This window comes from Notamacropus eugenii, chromosome 3, assembly GCF_028372415.1.
Source record: "Notamacropus eugenii isolate mMacEug1 chromosome 3, mMacEug1.pri_v2, whole genome shotgun sequence".
In the NCBI taxonomy this organism is placed as follows: Eukaryota; Metazoa; Chordata; class Mammalia; order Diprotodontia; family Macropodidae; genus Notamacropus; species Notamacropus eugenii.
Window position 1 is genome coordinate 94,290,723 of NC_092874.1, and position 19,798 is coordinate 94,310,520.

At 38.4% G+C, this 19,798-nt stretch overlaps 1 protein-coding gene across 8 annotated transcripts in view; it reads left to right on the forward strand.

Moving 5' to 3' along the window:
• The window catches only part of PRKAG2 (protein kinase AMP-activated non-catalytic subunit gamma 2), a 452,122-nt gene that overhangs the window by 336,188 nt on the left and 96,136 nt on the right, over positions 1-19,798 (forward strand). The window lies entirely within an intron of this gene.

Below are 19,798 nucleotides of genomic sequence, written 5' to 3' on the forward strand. Positions count from 1 at the left end.
TACTGTCAGGGATTTACACTGTCCAAGAGAGTAAGGCCATACATTTGCCGACAGGAATTTCATAGAATTTCCTTAAATTCTAGGCTTCCATTCATGTGAAACCCACTTCCTACTTTATTGTTATCTACAAGCTTGAAATTCTGTACACCAAATTAAAATGAGGGACATTGACACTATACTGACAAGGCCAATGTGTGTGCTATACAATAAGTTCTGCAGTGAGTCTTATAAGAAAGCAAGCAAGACATCTGGGACTGATGGGGAATGTTTAATCTTTCATGTGCCAAGGCAGTATGCATCAGTGAGCAATGAACTAGACCAGGGCTAGTTCTTTTCGTAGCTTGGCTATCTTGACCCTGAATGAGTTACCAATAGCTTGTTGGTTCAAATCTCAACCCTGATGCTTTACTACATATGTGATGCTGACCAAGTCACTTAGCCTCCCTGGGCCTCACTTTACCCATCTGTAAAATGAGGGGGTTGGACTGGATGGGCCCTGAGATCCCCTTCAACTCTACTTCTCACCCTGTGATCCCTTGGTTTCCATAGCTGAACTGGGAGAAAACCACCACACTGTCTCCATGGTTTGTATTTGGAATCAGGAACAAAAAAGACATAAGACATTTCAAAATATACAAATGTTTTATGATTATTCAGTGTTATAGAGGATTTTAATATATACTATTTTAATATTAATCTATTCAGATGCATTACTTTAACTGAAGCAAAAGCCAGATGCTCAGAAGTAGCCTCAAACCAACTAAATTGCCTTTTATTCACAACAGATTAGACATTTTAAAAATAGATTTTGTGTTCAGCTGTGGATGGAAAAGATTTGCAATAGGTCAAGGAGCTAGAGATTAGAAATCAACTCTGGTAAAAGTGATTCATATTGGAATTAGTTATCATTACTGGCGGTGCTTAGAAAAGTGTTATCTTTGTGTTGAAGCACCAAGCAAAGGATATCCATTCTCTTAGCTGTCAAAGAGAATATGATAATTGGCATTCTTTCCCTTTGCCTGGTCTGCTGAAGTCATTAGAGGATGTGCAGAGAAGAACTGGGTAGATAGACCAGGAATAAGTGTGCTTTTTGCACAGTTGAGAGACATAGCATTGTCTCCAGGTATGAGCAGTGAATGAGGCCTCAGGAGACCTGTTTCCCAGAATAATTGAGTTCTAGAAGCTAGAACCCTGCCTCAGGTGCCTAACTTGTAAAATGAGCTGCCTCTACTGAATGTCCAGAGACCCAGAGGAAAACAACAGAAATGAAAGCTTTGAGTTTCCTATAGCGCATGTGATTTTCAAACTTTGATCTTAGGACCCCTTTATACTCTTAAAAATTGAGGACCTCCCAAAGAGCTTTTGGCTGTATAGGTTATGTCAATCATAATTTACTGTGTTAGACATTAAAATGTCTTAGTATCATAATACTCCTAAAGGACTCTTGATGACTCCGACTTTGAGGACTGCTGCCAGTGTTCTATATACAAGATAATTAGAGGAAAAGCTTAAATATAGTCTTGCCCTTCTCTTTACGGACTGGCTAGTTATCAAATAGTTAAGTTCCATTGATTTTGAAGCACTCGTAACGAATATATATGTGTGTATGTATGTGTATGTATATAGACCCACATATATGTGTGTGTGTGTGTGTATGTGTGTGTGTGTGTGTGTGTGTGTGTACACACACACATATACAAAGAGAGCCCCATAATAGGTATAGTAGTTGAGAAAAGGGATTCCAAATCAAGGTAAGGAATTTAAATTTCCAAACCATGGTGGCTTTACTTACCTATCATGAGCATGGATCCAGTTGAACTGGCTTCCCTTGACTCTGTTATCATCACTTTGGGATTCATTATAAACTTCTTCATCCCAAAGAAATAGCTCAGAGTTTCTACTGCTGGACAGAAGGGTTAGCCAGCTTCTCACTGTGGTTTAAGTTCTTCCACAACAAGGTGATCACATCTTCTCCCCATGGCTCTTGTATTAACAAGCTCTCAGTGAAATGTGTAGTGAATGCTAAAAGATTTTCTCATTTGTTGAGACACCATATTGATCAGAGTGCCACCAATTACTCATACTTAGTAAAATAGGATATGATTGAGTACAGCAGCTCAGTATTTTAAATGAGGGCCAAAAAGATGGCTTAGTATAGTACTTAAGCTGCACTAGCCAGTTTGGGGGTCATGTGTCTCATATTATGTCAGCACAGTATGTTAAAAAAGCAAGGGTTCTTAACCCTTTCGTGTGTGTGTCATGGACCCTTGGGCAGCCTGGTGAAATCTTTGGACTCTTTATCAGAATAATATTTTTAAATGGATAAATCAGAATAGTATTAGTAAATGGATAAAATAAAATACATAGAATTATAAAGGAAAACAATTACATTGAAATATAGCTATCAAAATATTTTTAAAAACCAAGTCCATAGACCCCAGGTTAATAACCCGTGTTCCAGGGGGAAGAACCTGATACTGGGAATTAGAAGACTTGGAGACTAGTCCTACCTCTTCCATTAATTCTTTGTGTAACCTGTTACCTAAGTGACTTGCCCAGGGGCACACAGATAATAAGTAACAAAGTCAGGATGAAAAGAGATAAAGCACTTGAAAAAGTTAGACACCATCTACAAAGGTAAGCAGAAAAGAGAGAACATAGTGTCTCTCAGATCTTGCTTCTCAAAAACACACTGTATGTGGAGACTTGAATGAGCCAGATAGCATCTGATTAAATACCAAAATCAATGCAGATTTCCTCCACACTATGCATTAATTCAGTGCCAAGCTGGTAAATCAGAACTGTGGGGAGCCTGCAGCTTCTGGAGAAGTCAATGCCATCCCATTAGTAAGAGCTTATATCCTGTACAAATGGAGAGAATGAGTTAACCCCTCAAGGAATTGGGGCACATGTAGAGATTGGTAGAGAACCAAGAAAAGTAGAGGGATAGTAGAAGGAGAGAGCCAAAGGTTATCTGGTGGGACAGATCCTTCAGGAGAATGACTCACCCTACCAAGGGACATAGAACAGCTTGAAAGTACAAGTCATAAGTTGTCCATAGGGGACCCTCCCCCATTTCTTCTGAGCCTCCTTCCAGAGTGTCAGGGATACCAGGGGAACATATGGGAAGTCCTTGGGAGAACCAGTTCTGCTGCTATTTAAAGCAGAGGTTCTTCACCTGAGGTTTGTGAACTTGATTTAAAAAAAAAAACTGCATTTCAACATAATTGGTATTCAAAATAAATGACCTATGAATTTTATGCATTTAATAGCATTCTTCTGAGAAGGGATCCATAAACTTCACCAAAGAGGTCCCTGACCCACAAAACAATTAAGAACCCTGCTTTAAAGTCATCAAACATAGTCCTTAACATTTTAGAATTTCTCTTCCAAGATTCATTTTTTAGTTTATCCACTTAAAATTTACATTGTTTTATTTATTCATTCCAAGTCAGAGGTGCTTTAATTAACAATTTCTGTCAACCCTTTTTCAAAGTTTACTGACAACTTCAATTGGTTCTGAATGACCTTAATGTCTCATCTGGCAAAAACTCTGGAAACCCAGAAATTACACAGGCTTTAACAAATGAACCAACAATTAAAATAGTTTCTTCAGGGCCTCTGAAAGTAGTCAGCAAATATTCATTAAGCACTTAACATTTGTTGGGTATGACAGGTAGGTGGCGCAATTGATAGTGTGCCAAGCCTGGAGTCAGAAAGACTCAGATACTTCCTAGCTGTGGGATCCTGGGCAAGTCACTTAACCCTGTTTGCCTTAGTTTTCTCATCTGTAAAAGGAGCTGGAGAAGAAAATGGTAAACCACTCCAATATCTTTGCCAAGAAAACCCCAAATGAGATTATAAAGAGTAGGACACAACTGAACAACAACTTTTGGGGCATTGTGTGTGTATACTAATCCATATATATGTAGTTTCTAAGAGTCTTTGCTATTTGTTACCTTTTATAGCCCTCCAAAAGCCTAAGAGGATTGAAGTCACTTCAACCAATCAATCAAATATTACTTGTGCTATGGGAAATATATAAGGCATGAACAAGGTACAGTTTCGGCCTCACGAGGCTCAGTCTAGTAAAATTTTCTTGATTTCCTCAGTTTTCGCTAGAGCCAAAAGGGATATTTTAGAGAAGGAACATAAATATTGCTTGTTTATGCCACTAATGTTTTCTTCAGCTACATGAAACATTGCAATTACCCTGCCGTATCTTGGATTAACTAGTAAATGTTTATGTGGGCTTGATTTTTTTTTTTTATTTCATTGACACAGCTACTATGGCTATCATAAAATGACTCCACTAAGCTAACATTTCACATCTAGCAGAGGGAGGATACTAAGAGCTAAAAGACACTTCAGAAATTACTTGATCCCAGCTCTTCACTTTACAGATGAGTAAACTGAAGCCAAGATAGTCATGACAAATCAATGATCTCAAGTAACTTCATTCTCTTCATTTGTATCCAGTTTCCCCAAAGTCTTTTGTATTTATATTCTGTGTGGAAGAAACAAGTAGCAGGTTTGGAGTCAGTTCTTTTCAACTAGTCTTGGCAACTCAAATTATGAAAAAAAAAGTTATGAATAGTCCAGGAGCAAGGGCCAGACAGTTTAAAATGTTCCCAAGGACTCATGATTTTCAGGGTGGCTTTGCCTGGATATTATATATAAACAAATATATCCTCACCACTCTGTAGATTATAATCAATCATCATTTCCCTGAAAACATATTCTTCACAAAGAAAATTAAATGAGACTAGTTTAACAAAGAACTAGAACTCTTTTGCTAATTAAGCAGTAGATTCTGATATAAAATATTCATAGTATGTTAATTATCAACTAATATCAATTAATATTAATCAGTCATTAAAAAATATACACTGGTCAAAAGAATTTGTAAACTTCATTAGCCCTTCTAAGGAGACCATGCAAGGGCGAGAGGTTTTATGAGCAGCAAGTTATTGATAAATAAACCTTTCAGTGATTTGAATATAATCAATAACCTGGGAGTCAAAATCCTTACATGTATAAGATGCAGCATAACATCAGATGGGATAGAATTGTGACTAGGAATTTCATTCATAGGCTTGCCTTGAAGTATTTCTATTTACCCATACATATTTAAAACATTTTTAAGGGGACAAAGATGAAGACAGGCTCAACATGTGATTTTTAGGAAAATTATATGAAAACTATCAAGTGTTCATCCTCTTCTGAAAAAAACATTTCTTAACTCTTGCCACACTATCCTTAAGTTTCAAAGAAGAATTTTTAGGTCTAAACCTTAAATTTAGACCAAACAAGAAATGTTATAGGAGCCATAAAGACTAGGATAGATATGAATAGGCATGGGCTAAAGAATCTGGCAAGAACCAGTAACTTCCATTTATCCTTGCAGTTGGAAAAATGTGCTCAACTATCAATACCAGCGGTACTTTTAAAGGCCACAAGATACAGACAGCACTCCATGAAGGTAGACTTTCCTGTCCTTATATATGCATATTTTAGATAGGAATTAAAAAGTATTACATGACCTTTAAATTCTAGCAGTTTTACTCCTTTTAAAAACTTAAATGTAAGAGGAGCCATTTTTCCCCCAAAGAGCTAAAAAAACAAGGTTAGATCTTTGCTTCTCAGAGCACAAGCATGTGTTGCCAACACTAAAGCTATTTCTATACTTTCCCTTTCTTCAAACAGAGGAAATACTAATGATTTATGTATTTCTGCCTGTGGCTTTCCTATTTGTGAATGTAGGAACCCAGCATTCAATCTGCTTCTGGCACCATACCTTCCTGCCCCAGTCTGCAATTTATTTATTACTTTTTATTGAATAGAGAGCACTGGTGGCACAGAGGATAGAGCACCATGCCTGGAGTCAGGATGACCCAAGTTCAAATCCAGCCTGAATATTACTAGCTTTGTGACCCTGGGCAAGTCACTTAACCCTGTTTGCCTCAGTTTCCTCATATGTAAAATGAGCTGGAGAAGAAAATGGCAGGCCACTCCACTATCTTTGCCAAGAAAACCCCAAATGGGGTCATTAAGTTGGATGTGACTGAACAACAATGAACAGAGCTGTGCTCTCTATTCTTTAATTAAGTAAATTAGGTGGGATGGTTTTATGTATTCAATTTTTAAAAAAAAACAATCTAAATTGCTTTTTACTTAAGGAATTACAGGGAGGTTAGCCCCCCTCATTCATGGATCAGTGGTTCTCAACAAATAAAAGATTTCTGAGTCCTGTGTAATAGGTATAATTTCATAATATATTTCATTAAGTAGTCTCCCTTTTGTCCATTTCATTTTTTAGTTTTTTAGGTCAAGAAAAATGAAATTCCTAAAGAGCCAATGTTTAAGCCTTCAGTGGTTTTCCATCCAGTATAATGTTTTCAGAAAAAATTGCATCGGTAAATTCTGATTAAGGGGGTTCCACTAGCGCTACAGTTAATATGAAAATGTATTTTTAGTGCTGAACGTTAAACAGTGGAAAAATTACCACATATGACCTACTCATGCATTCAAGATGGGGTTTCTTTGATTTGCATTTAGATGGGAATTCCTTCAGCTCAGATCCAGATTTTTCCCTCACTCAGTATACTTAGAAAAATATTAATTTTTACTGGTGAAGTACCAATATATGCTTGTACAATTGGGACACATCATAATGCTAGTGTTAATAATATTGCCTTTATGAGCAAAAGTTAGCTACTGAAATGTTGGAAAGGTTTAGAACAAGCCTCCTTTGATATCCCTTTGTTAACACAGGATTTTTCCAATATTTCTTGTAATGGTAACCCACTTTCAGGTAAGCAGGTATGTTGCAATGGTTTTTTTGGGTTTTTTAGGTTTGCTTGTTTCTTCAATATTTGCAGCTTAGTATACAATCCAAACAGCAAGCACTGCACATTTATGTTGTGATAACAAGTGACAGCTGCTCATCTTTAGGCATATTTATTTGAAGACATGAAAGTTAAAGTATATAATGCAGTAAAAGTTACCTTGGGAGTCACACAGAGAAAAAAACTAATATGATTTATGTATGTCAGCCAATGGCTGTTCTGTGAATTAACACAGGGATCAGGTTTCCTACCATGTTTCTGACTCCATCTGGGCTGCTGCATTACAATGCATAATTACAGACTGTGTCTCATCCGATATCTCTAAAGCAGAACTTAGAACAGCACTTGGCACATGGTAGGCACTTAAAAAATGTTTATTGATTGATCTATTCTGTTTGCTTCATTTCCTTTGCATTTAATTTTTTAAAAAAACACATCATATGCATCTGAAAAGGTCCTCAGTTGCTTTTTTATTTACAAATTTGTTCACTGGGATAGAGTCACCAAGAAAGTCTCATTTTCACAAAGGTCCCAGGATTGAGTAGTCATACAGCATTTAATTATCACTTCATACCACTCAAATTATAGAATCAAAATGCTCAGTCTAACACAATAAACTAGAAAAATGATATAAGATTTTCCATTAAGATATTAATAGCTTAGAGTCAATTTCTAATGTACCAAATGCCAAAAAATCAATGAATAAAGACTGAAGTGCTTAGTAAGTTTAAGCACTTTAACTGAAATGCTTATGGGACACTCATATGAAACCAGCACCTCCAGAAGACACATCTTTCTGAGCTGTTTTTAGCTCTTTAAACACCTCTAATCTTTGCTTCCACCCATGAGTTGGTGATTTGGATAATGAGAAGAAGAAAGTCAAAGGAGAGTTTTTGCACCTCAACACTGTTCTTCCTCCATCCCCTCCATGCCCATGTTGCTGATTTGTGGCTCACAGAGGGTTATTTTTGAGAGTAGCTAGATGCCAACATATTCAGCCACCCACACTTCAGAGCACTGGGATTCTGGTGAGTTATCAGCATGACTATTTGTTCCCATTACAGGAAATGAACCTCCCTACTAGCCCCTTCTGACATAGCTAAGGAAAAATAAAAACATCCATTCACATGAAGTCCTAATATATAAGACAACGCCCACATCCTACTCTCTGCAGTGGGCAATGGAAGAAAATAACCAAAATAAAGATTCCTTTATGTGATGAAGTCCTCAAAATGGACACCAGGCCTCCCCACCTAGAATCGCTGTTACCTCCATTGCTTCCAGAATACACTTATAAAATGGACTTGAGTGACAGTGATAACAGTACCCTACTATTAGTCAGATATGGTATAAGCTGTTTCACTCTTCTACCCAGTGGTGTTCTGACAATAAAAGAAAACAAAATTTTCTTTACCACTCCCCAGGCACAAATTATCAGACCTGGAAGTGTATGACTATTACATACATTTACTGTATGCATTAATGTTACATGCTACTACTTTAGCCATGCTGGGATACTGATGATTAAGTAGAATGAGGTCTGCATACTAGCAAAGGAAAACTCTAGCACATTAGGAACAACTTACAACCAATGTGAATAACTGTCATCTTTATTATAAGGTAGTGGAAGCAAATAAAAGGATTTAATAGCTGCCTCTGAGCCCATGTCTTCAAGGACTGACTGATGGCTCACCTTGCCACCCACGATTTCCAGGACTGAGAGTAAACTGGAATTTACATGCCATAGAACTTGAACATAAGAAAACAAAGCTTATTCTTGGTTATCCTGAGAAATGTAGGACAGAGGCAAAAGGGGTGGTAGAGAGTGCTTGGATAAAGCAAAAATACAAATAACGAAAGTAGACCCATTTAAAAATAATATTAAATAGTCTATTTAAAAGTAGGCCACCTTGAACAAAATATAAGTATTTTGAGCTATGGACACATATATATTTAGTATATTTATCTTCAATAAACAAGCACAGAACAAGGTCATAAATCAATATCAGCTCCAATAGGACTGCAACAGATCCAACTGAGCAGGAAGGGACCCATGAGATCAATTAGTCCAAACCTCTCATTTTACAGATGAGAAAATAGAGGCCTGGACTTATTTATTGGTCAAAAAATCAGTAACCGTTACCCGTCCCATTGACTCATTTTCTTTTTTCCTTATTGTTGTGCGTAGTCGGTGGAGGACTAGTTTGTCAGTCATCAGTGAGTCCTCTTGCTGTTCCAAATAGTCGAGTAGGATTTCTACATAGTTTAATGCAGCGCTGTGGCTAATATGACCCTCTGGAATTAGTTCTTGCTCCTCTCCTTCACTTTCATTCAGTTCAACTTTGATTTCTTGGGCTCTGGTTATCATGTCATTGTCAGCCAATAACTGCTTGTCCACTTCATGGTAATCAATCCCTTGCCTTTGTTCCATGTGTGTAGCATGGCTCTTTTTGTGACCTCTGGACGGCTGCTGCTCATCTACTATTAAGTTGGCTGATGCAATCCCTTCTTCATCTGGGTCAGAAATAATTTTGCGCCATGATCGTATAATTGTAACTGGTTTCACTAAGTTCCATGCTCTGATTGCTTGAGTGATAGCATCCTGAGCTGTCAGGTTAGTCCCAAAGGATTTTATGTCATGCCCCTCTTGCACGTGCTTTCTTAATAGTCCCGTTCGGTAGTGTCGCTTCATACAAGCTATCACCCCCTGGTCCATAGGCTGAATTAGAGCAGCCACATTTGGTGGCAAATATTTCACAAAAATGTTGCCATCCTCAGACTTTAGAAGACCTTCATTGGGTTTGGAGGGTGCATAATCTAAAAGCAGGACAGCTCTTTCAGGAAGGCCTTTAGAGTGTAAGTGCTCCCGGACCTGGGGAACAAATTTCTTATCAAACCACTCTTTGAAAATTGTGCAGTCCATCCATGCCTCTTTGTGGTTAAAACAATCAACTGGCATATTTAAGGGATTAGCTTCTCGAAGCAAATGCAGATGCTCTGCTTTTCCAACAACACACAGTTTCAATTTGTGAGAACCAGTTGCATTTACGCAACACAACACAGTTAGTCTCTCTCTACTGAGTTTATGGTTTGGAATAGGATGTTCATTCTCAAAAGCCAAAGTCCTTGCAGGTAAGGATTTCCAGTAAAGCCCAGTTTCATCAGCATTGTAGATCTGCTCAGGCTGCAACCTTTCACTTTCTGTAAATTCCTCAAAATCTTCACGAAAATCAGCAGCAGCTGACTGATCTCCACTTGATTTCTCACCTTGGTAATTTAGCTCTCTAATCCCATGCCTCTGCTTAAACCTAGTAAGCCAACCAGTAGAGGCATTAAAGTCCCCTTCCATTCCTAACGCGTTAAAAAAAGCCTTTGCTTGTTTTGCACAAATTATCCCAGACACTGGAGTCCCTTCAGCTCTCTGCTGATTAAACCATTCCAGCATTGCTCTATCCAGCTCCTTGTAAGTAGACTGCTTCATAGACTTGCGTCTAGCCAGAAGTGTTGCAGAGCCTGAGCTACTTGCATATGACAGTAGCTGTGCCTTTCTCTTTTTTAAGTCACGAACAGTCTGTTCACCAATTCCATACATGATGGAGAGTTGCCTTGTGTTACCACCTTTTTCCAGTTTTTCAATGATTTCCAGCTTTTCCTGGATTGTAAGCACAACTCGTTTACGCTTCATCGCTGCCATGGTCAAAGACAGTCTATGTACAGCACTGGAAAAGAAAAAGAGAATCACAGACCTTTGGCTGGCAGCAATAAACGACACACACGCTGTGGACAGATTTTATTTTTTAATGGTAAATTTAGCAACCTTGATACTCTATCCACAGATATTTTATATGGTGGTCTATCAAATTTTAATGATCTTAGGAAGGAAAAAGACAAGAACCAGGATTGGTTTATGGTTTGTTTGCCTGCACTGGCCCTTCCTCTTCTACCCAGATGGTGGTGCAAAGGCTGGTGGGAGTTGAGACTGCCTCCTGATGTATCTTCTTTTGTAGCTCTTCAAGGGTATAAACTAATACATTTGTCTTCTTTTCTAAAGGAGGATGCCCAAGGAAATATCAAATACTAGTCACTCCATGTTACTGGTAGACAATAAAGTTGCAATTCTCTGTCTGCTTATTTCCTGAGTAATACCCAAATGACTCGAGTCAGTCTTTTCCTCTCCAAATAGTAGTGTTGAAGTGCAGGGCCATTTTTTGTCATTAAAGTAGTAGTATGCTATTATAATGATTTGCTTTTATGCTGATTTATATGTATAATGGAAAGGTGCTGGACTGGAGTCAGGAAGCAGACCTGGCTTCAAATCCTGCCAGTGACATTTAACCCCCATCTGCAATCAAAGGCAAGTCACTTATCTAAGCCTCAGTTTCCTTATCCGTAAAATGGGGATAATAATACAAGCAACAAACCTCAAAGGTTTTGTTGTGAAATTCAAATAATAACACTCTGCCAAACTTGAAGCACTGCATAAAATGTCAGATATTACTTTTAATATGCCCCAAAAGGTAACCATATAACATAAAAGACTAATACAATCAGTTCCTATAACCCATGCCTTAATTCAGTGTCCTAAAATGAGAATTAGAAAAAGGTTCCCATTGTCTACTACCCTGAACACAGCCTAGCTTAACATTGCCCTTGGGTACATGTGATTTGATATGATGCACAAAATGTTTAGTTAATTTTCCAATAAATTGAATATAAGATGGAGGATTTTAAGGGTTTTGTTTTTCATCAAGATTCTATTGTGGGACTCAGTTTCTTGATTTCAATGGCAAGAATTTTCCACTATAAGGAATAATATTTTATGATCTAAAATCAAGGGTATTTACTTTTATATGAGGATTACAATTAACTTATATTTCTATAGTCACTCAAGCATTAGAAAGCACTTTGCTCACAAAATGAGAGATGCAGCACTTTATAAATTAGGAAACTGAGGATTTGAGAAGACAAGGGACTTAATAAAGATCACCCAAGAAGTTGTGCAGTGTAAAATATATTATTATTTTGATGCACTAAGTGTAACACTCTGACAGAATATTAAGGACTGGGAAAATTCTTTCAGCATTAGCACTATTTATGCATATAACCTAGGGCAACCTGGAAACTAAGCCTCAATTCGGGCTCTAGAACAAAATGGGCATAATTCTACTTTAGACTAAACTGAAGTTCTTGGATGAACTAAGTATTTTTTTGCGTGTGCTCCCCTCTCCAGAGTCATCCCTCCTTTCCATAGATAGCAATGACAATAACTGCTAGCACTTACACAGCACTCTAAAGTCTGCGAAGCACTCTCTATGTTATCTCATTTGATAACTCAGAATCATCATTAGTTTAGTAATGATTGTTATTTTTCTTTTAAAGCCTAAAAAGACTCAGGATTGTCAGGTTGCATTTTAGTTAGTTGGATTTTTTTCTAAACTTTTGCTGAAAAGCTAATTTATAGTGTAACAGAACCACAGCACCTCAGAGTAGAAAGGAAGTCAAGTATTCCACATTTTTGCTAGCCAAGGATCCCTTCTGCAGCATCCAATAAGTGGTCACCCAGTCTACACTTGAAGATCTTCAAAATTCCCCTATCTCCCAAAGCAGTCATTCTACTCTTCACTTTTATGTTTCTCTCACATAGGAAATATGGATTATCCTGCCAGGTTCTCAATTAATTAACTTTGAGAACCACTAAATATTGTTATTAATATTAAGCAACATGAAATTGCTGTTGTGAACACCATGAAACAAAGTTACTAAGGGGATAAATAGAACAACACTGATTCTGGGACAACAGAGTATTTAAATAGCTTTTTAATTGGCTGTAACAGAAAGTTACAAACTTTGTTTAAGGCTGTTAAAAATAAGCAACACAAAAGAAATCTGTTTTCTGCACTACATTCTTTTCAGCAGAGTTATAAAGTGTAATAGTTAACAACACAAAAACACACAAACACACTTGATCTTTTCATAAGAAAAAACGAGTAAAAAAGAGCAGGTGGCAAAGGGCGGAGATGATAAGGCTTCTTTAAAAAGCTTTTGAATCTTATTTACATTCACATTTTTACTGCTTTTATTATCCTGCCAACCTCCACTTTACTGGCTTTCCTTTCCTAGAGACTTCATGTGCTATCTTTAAGGGCTTCCTCACATCAGTAATTTGGCCGTATGCATCTATTTTCAACTGGTTATTACATTAAAAAAAATTACTTTTAACTGAAATTCTTGTACAGAAAGACTAAGCTCAGACATTTGCCATTTCAAAATAATATGGAAACTTCATGAGGATTTCTATTGCCCAAAACTACCATTAGGTATTTTTAAGGGGCATCTCCATGGTATTCAATTTATATCAAAAACTAAGATATGTATAAATAATTGGTCTTTAAGATTAAAATTAAATTTAATTCACACATTAGCACTACCCTCATCCCCCCATCCCCGTTTCCTTGGGAAATCACTATCCTATTTAAAAAAACACAGTCCTTAAACTGATGAATACTTTATGGTACACAGAAGCATTAGGTTTCAGTTATTTCTGTTCTTACTCAGCTAATTTTCAGAGCTTCAACGTATGAAAATGTTCTTTAAAAAAACGTTGTAGCGGATGGAGAGAAATCAGGAAAACCTACTTTCAAGTCCTACCACTGACACATACTAGTTATGTGACCCTGGGCAAATCACTTAGCCTCTTAGTGCTCTGAGTAACTCTTTAAGACTGTATGGTGAAGAAAGAACAGTTACAGATGTGCATTGGTAAAGGGAGTTTTCTCTCCAGGAGCTCTTGACACCAGTGAAACCACAAGTCTAATGAAAAAATATATACACACAAAATAATTCTCACATTAGACACACTGAAAAGTTGTGTACCGTTACATAAAGTCTAGCCAAAGTGTTCTGAAAGCCCGGTAACAATTGAAAATTATTAGTAATACCCAGAACTATTGATCAGATTTCTGAATTATTATAATTAGAGAGCATCATAAAAGAATTTTTTAATCTTAGATGGGATAATTTTATTCTTTAGAAGTAGTCATTTTGAGGCAAAATTTTGCTTTTTAAATTGGCTTAGCCTGGTCTGAATCTAAATAATAGGAATCAAAAGAGCTCTGGACCCATGAGTCAAGAGACCATGATTTTATTCCCACATTTGCCCCAATAGGATTCACTTATAAAATGTGTGGTCAACTTGAGTGCCCTTTAAAGCTTTTTTCAGCTCTAAAATTTTACAAATTTGATAGTCAGGTTAGCCCTGCTACCTTCACTTCACTACTATGTAACATATGTTAGCATAGGCTTTCAGGATCTGAAAGGGCATTTAGTCCAACCTTTCTTTTTATGACAAGGGCTCTACAGTCCATAGAAATGAAGTAACTTGCCCAAGGTCATACATGGTGGAGGGGACTGAAAGGTCATTTAGTACAACTGGCACTGAACAGGAAGCCCTTCCATATTTCTTACCAAATGGTTATCCATCCTCCATTCAAAGACTGCCAGAACTGAGAAATTTGAGGGACAAGATTTGAATGCTTTTGCGCTGCCCATTCAGTGATCTTTCCTCACGTCTTCATCATTCTACTAAAACTATTCTGAGATCTTTTCTAGCTTTTTTTCCCCAGTTCTCATCCTCACAAGACTTCTCTCTGGCATGTCCCATCAATGTTTTGGTTTTTTGTTAATAAAAAACCCCAAAATGAGCACTACCATTTCATCAGTGTAGAAAGCTCCCAGTGAGAAATATCAGAAACTTCCTACAACTTGCCTTAGAGTACTGCCTGGGGGTGTTCCATTAAACACCTTGCCCACAGTCACCCACCCAGCATGTGTCAGAGGCAGAGCTGGAACTCTAGTCTTTCAGACTCCAACTCTCCAGCCACTACAAGCCCACTGTCCCCCCATCAACATAGGAACATTGAAATGTCACACATTGAGCTCTCCTATCACCATGAACAGACACACTTGAATAATTGCCCTCATTACCAGAATTATCCAGGTCCTGGTCCCTGGGATTCACAAGTCAGCTTCAACTCATTTTTCTCCTTCACTTTCTCTACTGAGTCTATTACCAAATCTCTCGCCTCTTTTGTTCTAACACCATTCTTTAGATTTACTCATTTCTACTTCCATGGACAACACTCACACAAACACAGTTTGAATGGTCTCTCAAAGGTCTCCAAACTCTACAGAATAACCAAAAAAACTATTTCCTAACATCTTTGCCCTTATCAGACACTTATTTCCCTCCACATAAAACTGATCTACAGATTCCTAAATTCGTATACCCTAAACCAACTAAATCATGTCCTGAACCTTACTTTTCAGTAATCAACTACAACACTTCCTTCTACTCAGCTCATCGGTTTCCTCTAACCACATAATTTATAAAAACACATTTTCTTGCCTCTGCATATACCTTACTTTTCATATAAAACTCCCCCCTCCATCTCTACCAGTTTATACCCAGCCCTCACTTTCAAACCCATCTTATTATACCTATTACAGAAAGCATTCTTCAAATGACTACAGCTGGTTCAAGCCTCTATTCAGTGCACTGCCAACAAATATATATAGTACAAAGTTCATACTGTAATCATTCCCACTTAAACTGCTCTATAAATATATCTGTAAGTTGTTTCATGGGCAGAGATTTGGTCTCCCTGAGACTATAAATTCCTTGAGGGCAGCAACCATGTTTAATATTCGTTATGTTCCCCAGGGTATCTGTATAGTAGTGTATTCAGCCCAGAGAACAGCTTAATTTATCTTGCTAACAAGAAAGCTATAACTTCTTTTAAGCCAAATAGTATCATCCTGAGTACAAGATGGAGTTAGTCATTAGAGAAAAGTGAAGTGTTTCTCAAGCCCAGAAAGGGAATTTAGAGCTATAGCTTGAATGACAAGGTCATACTTGGCTCTTCTTAAGTGATGTCTGTCCTCTTACTAACAATAGTAAACATCTACCACTCCCTTGCTAATCATATTGTATTCTTAATAATGTTTAACTTTTAAGATTGTTAGATATTCGCTGGAACACGTCTAATGGAGAAAAGAATGGACTTATCGAGTTTAATACATTTTCTCCACCTTTTTTTTCTTATTTACCTGTCACTTCCTTAGAAACGGGTTTTCAGGAACTTGCTGAGCTGTAGGAACAGGTTGCCACTCTGTCTGAAAATGTACTGCAGGATAATTGCCTATTATAAAGAGATTACAACAATTTTTTTTAAAAAGGCTGTTCTTTTGCGGCATTTAAAATAACTTGGAAGGGAAGCAAAATGAAGGCCATGTCATTTTCCCAATTATTATGGTAAAAGATAAAAAATGTTCATTAGCACAATACATTTTTAATTTTGCAAGGTTTGGGAACCTGACAAGGGAACATTTTCCATAATATCATCAATAAGGATTACTGACTTTTTTCCACAGTGGTAGAAGCTGAGGTCTTTGGGTGGTGATGCAAAGAGGCAATGTGGTTCAGTGGAAAGAATAATTAACTGTACATGAGGGGGGCCTGAATTTAAATCCCACCCATCATTTACTGCTTATGGGAAGCTTGGGCAAGTCCCTTCAGCTTACCTGGGCCTCAGGTTTCATCATGTAGAAAAGAGATAAAGGTGGCTTGGATGATGTCTAAGGCCCCTTCCAGTTCCGTCTCTATGATCCAGTGATGGGGACTTTTGACAATTGTTACCACAAATTAACCCACCACTCTTGAGTTCTTGCTTGGATCAAGGCATTGCTTTACTCTTACAGCTATAAGAGAAGATCTCAGGCATAGAGCCTGAATGCTCTGAGGATGTTTCTCCTGTAGTTAGGATGGGGTGAAACTTTTTATAATCTTTTGAGAAGATTCAGAGGAGGGTGATGCAAATGCAGCACATAAATGAAGCTATAAAAAGTAAGGGGGTTCATGAAGATATATAAAGCAGAGTTCAGGGAGGTTCAATCAGGTGAGTAAGGGATAGTCTAAGCAAAAGATTTCCATATTAATTGGTTACAGCAAGTGGAGCAAATGTTTTCCACTGCTGTACCCTAAATAATTCACCAATTGTTTCCTGTACAAAAGCACTATTTTATATAGTCTTTCAGGATGGCAACATCTATAGTCTATTTCTGCAGTTAAAGCTCTCTAGAAGTACGTATACTAAAATAAGACAGGCCTAGAATCCTAGTTCCATACTAGTATCAATGCCAGAGTGAGAAATCATGAGTTAGTAACTTTGCCACAGGCTACTAAAACCAGACTGCTTGCTGCCAGTCATTTCTTAAGGTAGCTACAAGCTCTCAATGCTTTAAATTTCATTTTGAATATTAGTAGTAACAGGGAAAGGAAGGCATAAATGAAATGTGATATTCATCAAAACTCATTTAAATGACTAAGCTTCAACTTCTTACCCAAAAAGAATCTAAATCAAGCAAATGCTTAAATATTTAAACACGAGTTCTTAACCTTGGAGAAGAGTTCTTAACCTTGGGGCCCAAGCATTTGAAAAATAAATTAACTGTATTGCAACTAAGTGGCTTCCTTTTGTAATCTTATGCATTTTAAAATCATTTCAAAACATTATTCTGAGGAGTCCACAGGCTTCACTAGACTGCCAGAGGGGTCCAGGAACAAACAAAACCAAAAAAGATAACCCCCTAACTAAAGGGATTGGCAGATAATAAGCACAATGAACTTTCCCTAGTGAACAGGCCTGATTGCTCCTCCTTCCTCTTTACATTTCCACCAGATGGAAGAAGTCTAACTAAGCCAATGAACCACTCTACAGGAAGGCAGCAGGAAAGAGAAGCTCATTGGTATTCTACATACTGCATAAGTAGTCTCTAAATAATTTAGTTAGAGGTGATCGTACTTACTTGCATCAGCTACTTTAAGATTTTTCTTTAAGCTTAAGAAGTGAAAAGAACATGTACTCTTGTATTTGCACAGTCTTTAAACAATTTTTGACTAAATTTGCTGCCTCTTAACTTTTTGCTATTTTAGAATACAGTTGATTCTCCAGCTTTTAACAACCAAAAAGTCATCACACATGTAGCTTCCATGTATCTACTAACACCATAGAGTTTCCTGATGTAATAACCTCATTATCATTTTTAGTCATTTCCACCTATGCCTTAGTCTCATGCTTATTTGACCCTGCTCTTATCTTTCTCCACAAATCCAGTAAAACTAGACTTTTGCAGTAGAAGCTACTGGAGAGTTACACTAAATTTGGGGTCACAATACCTGAGCTCTGCTACTTATTACCTGTATGACCCTGGGCAAATCACAGCCTGAACCTCAGTTTCCTCTGGAAAAAGAAGGGTTGGACTGCATGACCTCTGAGGTCCCTTCTGGTCCTAGATTCAGTCTATCATTATTTGAACAAGGCTTCTTCATCCCTTCCCTCAGAGCAGAGCGCTTATCTTGGAATAGACTATAAACTGGACAAATTCTGTTGTTTCCCCCTCTAGAGCTTAGTATCTCCCCATCACATTGCTTCTCTCTAGTCTCTTGAGAGCAGTTCTCTCTGACATATCCAGGGGTATGTTTCAGTTGTACTGCAACAGCAAACCTTTCCTTTAGCATGTAAGACACTGCCTTCAGTCATTTCTGTAGCTATATTTCAAATGTTACTGCTCTAGAGGAACTTTTACAATGAGCAGAAAAACAGATTTGAGATGCATCTCTTCTTTTGTATGTATAAACTTTAAAGAGATATCCTATAAAAATTTCAACTATTAATTTTTCACATTACTCCTTTTCTGAAAGGAGGGCATAAAGAGCCAAGAAATGGGTAAACTGTGGGCACAGAAAACTGCTCCATAATCATTCAGCTCCAGGGCTTCCCTGACTTCCAGGATCAAATATAACATCCTCTTTGACTTTTAAAGCCCTTCATAAACGGGCCCCTTCCAACCTTTCCAATCTCCTCATACCTCACTCCATAACTCTGATGCAGTGACAGTGGCATCCTTGCTGTTTCTGGCACAAGACAATTCCACCACTTTCTCCAGACTCTAACATTCTCTCAGTCTGCCCTACATTCTATGTCTCCTCATCTCCAGCCTCTTAGTTTCTCTGACTTCTTTCTGGTCTCAGCTAAAATTCCATCTTCTCTAAGAAAGAAGCCTCTCCCAGTCTTCTTTAACCTTGGTGCCTTCCCTCTGGACTCCTTATCTTGTTTGTATGCAGTTGTTTGGGTGTTTTCTGCCCTTTAGGTTGGTGAACTTGAGAGCAGGCACAGTACCTGGCACACAGTAGTCACTTAACTAGCTGACTTATAAAGAGACAACAGCAAAAAAGTTGCTCTTACTGTCGGGAGGACCTTGTTCGTTAAACCCTCCAGTGACTCCTTGCTTCTCTCCCCCTCCCCAGCAAGGATGCCCACAGCGATTACATGTAACTCCTTCTGAGGGATGGAGAGAGGCCAGGAACAGGGACAGCTCCTCCAATCAGGGGGGCAGGGTCCCCGAATTCGGCAAAGCAGACAAGACATCCTGCCCAAGGGCCAGAAGCGGGCAGGTCACACACACGCTCCCGGTGTCCTGGCCCAGCCCAGCTTTCCCAGCTCCTCTCACGCAGCCGCTGCGATGCCTGCCAACCGCACTTGGCCTCGGATCCTGCAGATGCAGGCTAGCAGGCGTGGCCTGGCCAGATTTAGATCTGTTAGCGATACCAAGGCTTGGGCCCGCTCGGAGACTCGCAGGTCCCAGGAGGCCTCGCCACTATGGGCTGCTTCGGGTGGGAGCCAAGTAAAAGCAGAGTGGGACGGGGGCCCGGGCAGCTGGGGGGAGGCTGACGGGGATGGACATTTGGGTGGGTGGGGGCAACGGAAAGAGGTTGGGGTGTCCCTTCCAAAAAATGGTAGGAAATGCGGTAGCCTTCCCCCTCCCGCAGTTCTGACAGCAGGAACCCTTCCAACCGCTCCTTTTAGAGACTATCCCTCCTCCCCTTTCGAAGG